The sequence below is a fragment of the Lycium ferocissimum genome, chromosome 2 (genome assembly GCF_029784015.1).
Source record: "Lycium ferocissimum isolate CSIRO_LF1 chromosome 2, AGI_CSIRO_Lferr_CH_V1, whole genome shotgun sequence".
Classification (NCBI taxonomy): Eukaryota; Viridiplantae; Streptophyta; class Magnoliopsida; order Solanales; family Solanaceae; genus Lycium; species Lycium ferocissimum.
In genome coordinates this window covers 50,514,073-50,519,243 of record NC_081343.1, presented here as the reverse complement: position 1 = coordinate 50,519,243, position 5,171 = coordinate 50,514,073, and positions in this window count along the sequence as shown.

Sequence of the window (5,171 nt, the reverse complement as noted above, 5' to 3'; positions counted from 1 at the left end):
AAGTCGAGAAATGATCTTCTAGGTATGTTAAGGCTAGTCCCTTTCTTCTAAAAGCATGATTCCTTTCTTATGAATTCAATGTGTTTTCCAAATGTCCCATGATCCCTTTATGTGAATCCATAAATGTTTTCTAAGAATATTCTTATTCTCAAAAGCTAGAGATTCATGATTCATAAAGTTCTTATGATGCTAAAGATAAACATGTTTTATGATGACGATGATCCTATTTCTAGAAACTCCTATGTTATAATTCCCTACATATGTTTCATAACCTCCTTACTTTCAAAAGTTAGAGTTCATGAATCAAAGGCATGACTTCTTTTTTGATAATCCATAAATGTTTTCCAAAATGTCTCTATTTTTCGAGTCAAAGATTTATGATTCTATAAGCTTTTATGACAACAACAACGGACATGTTTTTACAATATGAATGACAATGCTAAAGATGAGAATGTTTCTATGAGGATTACGATGATGATGATGATTTCATATTTAAAAGTCCCAAGCTTATGATTTCAATGTGAATATGAGAATGTTGAGTTATTTTCATGATTTTCTCGATTTTATTCATTGTTGTTGACCTCACCTTATAATAATTGTTCCTTCAAGGTGAGATATAGCGATGATGATTGCTCCATAATATAAATCGGAGGTTACCGACCTTACGTCACTCCGATAGCATGCATGCTATTATATATATATATATATATATATATATATATATATATATATATATATATATATATATGTATGTACTTTCTCACACCGCGCCGCGCTATAGTCGGCCGGGCATGGCACGTAGATGTGCACACCACTGCAGTGGGCATGTTATGATATCGCCCCGGACGCGGGCTAATGATGATAACACCGAGCCTTAATGGCCGGGCATGATACTATATATATGACACCGAGCCTTAATGGCCGGGCATGGTACTATGTATATGTATAGAAATGTTTTTTTTAAAAGCTAAGCATGCATGACATCCGCCTTATGAGGCATCCAGATGTACAGGTTATCTCTCTTATTCCATGTTACCTTCCATATCTATATTATGTTGTTATTCCTTCCTTACATACTCAGTACATTATTCGTACTGACATCCCTTCTTGTAGACGCTGTGCTCATGCCCGCAGGTAGGCACGGAGATGGATCAGACCCGTAGGTGTTCTATCAGCGGATTCTCAAGAGGACTCCACTTACTTCGGAGCTGCAGTCTATATGGTATTGTCCTTATGATCATTGTAGTCTATGTAGAGGCTCGTAGACGTGTGTGTACAGTTAGATGTTTTATAGCTCCACCTGTTCATATTGTTGTATAATATTTTGGTGGCCTTGTCTGCCTTATTTTGAGCTACTGCTAGCCCTGCCGGCTTTATGATATACGTTATGTTGTGGCGACCTTGTCGGTCCGCAAATGAACATATGTGCTGAATGATCTGATATTTCTATATTGGGTCTTTTCTGCGTGCAGGTGTTCTTTGAGTTATGATTTATGATGTTCAAAGTAATGGATAAGTTATGTGGTTCCCGGCCTATGGGTCGGAGCCCGTCATACTCCTGATAGGGGCGTGACAACCCTAATCTTTGGCAACTCTTTGCAGGCATTTATGAATTATTTCCGTACGTATTATCTGATTCTTATTATTAATTTTGATTTCATACCTTTCATATGCATGTAGTTTGCATGTTAGTAATATAGAAACCATCTATTGAAGAAGGACAAAGTAGAAAAGAGATATAATAGTTGCAATTCAAAAAGTAACAGAGCTTCGTGATAAATAATGTATATTTTTTTTCCATGTAGCAAAATTTCAGTTATGATATTACAATTGCATTACAAGTCATGACTTGTAAAGTTTACAAGACTTTTAAATATGTTGCTTTCAGATCTAGAGTTAGCACACTTTTCTAATGATTTCTTTTGTAGCATATTTGTTCCCCCGGGAAATGTTCTTATTGTTTGCTCACTACATTGTACACTTTTTACTTGCAATATTGATATTAATATTAGTTGACTAAACCATATTTCGGATAACTTGATATACACGTGCAAAGCACGTGTCGAAAAACTAGTATATCATCAAAAGGCTACTTGTTCTTCAGGATTTTCCAAGTCAAAAATGAATTTTGAGACGAATAAACTCGTGCCAGATTCTCTTCATCACAACAGACCTGCATCTCACTTGCTGATTAGGTGCCAAGTAGAAGAGGTTGAAAAAAGTATTCCTGTATTAGATGGTATCAAATTAGTACCAATTCCACTACTAAAAAATTACTATTTTCTCACTGAAATATGTTTAGTGGCTATTCCCACTGAATGTCGGTGGGAAAACCTAAAAATTTGTGTTTTCACACGAAAAATCAGGACGTTTCCCAGCGTTTCAATGGGAACCTGTTTCCCACCATGTGTTTTCCCAGTGAGCTGGTTCAGTGGGAATAAGGTGGGAAATCATGTTTTATAACACAAATTTCCCACTGATCAATGTCAATGGAATAAACCTTTGTTTCAAGTAATGTTCTGATGTGTTGGCATAATCATGCGTGTGTTTTGATGATTGACAAAGAAAATGAATAAGGTAGTAAGCCAGGTCTACAGACATGTTCCATCTTAGACACTGAGACTATTCAGAGATGGATGAACCAGGTGCTTGAACTAGGTCCAAGAACATGTTCTAGCTCAGAGTCCTATTGCGAGTAGAATTTGTGATTTATGGTAAACACTTGGCGGACAAGTTGTGGATTTCTTGCCATAATTATCAGGATACTTCAGACTCCTACAAGAACACTAAAGCCGCGTGAATGTAAGAATCCCAAGTCAACTCAAACCCTGGGCCCAACCATATAGGGATTGAGTTCAGCCGACTGATGCAAACCTAAAGCTATAAATAACCAAGTCACCCATGAAGAAGTTTTTGCGCACTCACATAGAGAGAGAATCAGAGCTTGAGCAAACACTGTCAATGCAAGCAATTGAGAGTTCTGATTATCGAAGTGCAGCCTAATACTAAGAAGAAGATTGAAGAACCTGTTTAATAGAGTTTATGTTTTACCAACCTGTTTAATAGAGTTTATGTTTTACCGTTCTTAAGACTAGATTTGTGTATTAGGATTGTTTATTGAGTTGTACCTTTATCAGCTTTCATAGAAGCAATATTCATAGGTGTAAACGTTAGTCAAATTCAACTTCAAGTTGGGATAACTTGAAGTGGGCTTATTAGTCTAGGGAGATTAGTGAGATATGAATTAGAGTTTAGTTCCTAGGTTACAGAGTTTGTAACTTGAATTTGCAAAGACTCACCGTTGTAGTGGAGTTCGGGTAAAATTCTACAGAGGTATAGATCGTGGTATTTTTCACCCTTTGTGAGCCAAGTGGTTTCCACGTAAAAATTGTTGTGTTGTTACTTTCCTGTTATTACTATTCCGCAAAAGTTAGCTTAAAACAGGTAGAGTAACATGATCTATCTTATAGGCGAAAAACTGATATACATTAGGATAGATAACAGGTCGTGCAAATAACATGCTTGCGATAAGCTCAATCAGATATTTAGGTAATTACTGATATTCTTCAGTCAACTCTCTAGTCACCCTCGTCTCCTTAGTCCTTAATGCTTTTAATGATAAAAGGTAAACCTAGGTGAACAGATGACCAAAGGCACTAAACGCAGTCTAGTGGTCACACCACAAACTAATATTTAAATATTAAAACAGATTATTTCGTCAATGAAATCTGTGAAGCACTCACAAATTCACTAATTGGATAAATTCAGGGGCGCAGCTAGTGCTTCGGATATGGGTTCGGCCGAATTAGTAACTTTGATCGTAACACTGTATTTAGGATCTTGAGTGTAAAGAGTTACTAAATATAGAAAGTGAGATTCTTTTTTAAATAAATTAAAACAGAGGGAGTAATAAGTTAGAGGTGTTTTAACCTAGTCACTCTATATATAAAACAAGTTATCGTTTCACATCTCAATAAGTTTTTTCTCTAAAACAAGTTCTCTTAGAGAAATTAAGCTGAAAAAAAATTCTTTTGATGGAAGAAGCAAGGTCGAGAAAGCTAGGTGGCTCTTTGAAAGTTCCTAACGTCCAAGAGCTGACAAAGCAACAACTAGCAGCCGTTCCAACGCGATATATCCGTGATGATATCGAAAAGCCTGTGTTGACATCCATATTGCCTCAAGTTCCGTAATTGACATGAAAAGAGGCTAGCAATTAGAGATAATGATTCAGAGCTTGAGAGACTTCATCTTGCTTGCAAAGAATGGGGATTTTTCCAGGTAAGTTATATTTCAATGATCAAATACTTGTTCATTTTAGGTATTAGGATGGAGTAAGTACGGATTTACCAATCCTCATGTGCAGTTGGTGAATCATGGGGTGAGCTCATCATTGGTGGAGAAAGTGAAGTCAGAAATCCGAGCATTTTTTGGTACACTGGAAGAGAAGAACAAGTTTGAGCAACAAGAAGGGGATGTTGAAGGATATGGGCAAGCCTTTGTTGTATCTGAAGAACAAAAGTTAGATTGGGCAGACATTTTTTACATGATCACTCTCCCTATCACTTTGAGAAAACCTCACTTATTTCCAATGCTCCCTCTCTCACTTAGGTACCTGTCTCTCTTTTTCACTTAACTCACGTGTGTATGAAAGTTTATTAAGGCTGCATTTGTTTTTTTTATTTTTTTATTTTTATTAAGACGTCTGAATCTGAATATATATCTGAATATTAAGATGTGGTATGTAGATCTGAACACTGAATGATTAAGACTGTTTGTTTTTCATCATCTGAATCTGTATAATATATCAATATTTAAGCATAATAAATATATAATTCAAATTAAAAATTATATCAAACAAATATTAAGATAAGCAAAAAAAATATTATTTGAGAGATAAATTAAAGTATTTAAAGATATAAATGAATATTTTATGTTTGATACAATTATTGAACTATCCGAATTATTCAAAAAATGATATATCCTTAAAAATAAATTGTTTATAAAATGCAATCAAAAAATTTAAATTTAACATAAATTAATCTATAAATCAAACCTATCCAACAAAGTAAAACAATATCTCAAATACAATTCTGATTTAGACACATAAATATTAGAGTATTTGAATAATTAACTAACAATCATCAAATTGTAACACTCAACACCGGAAAAAA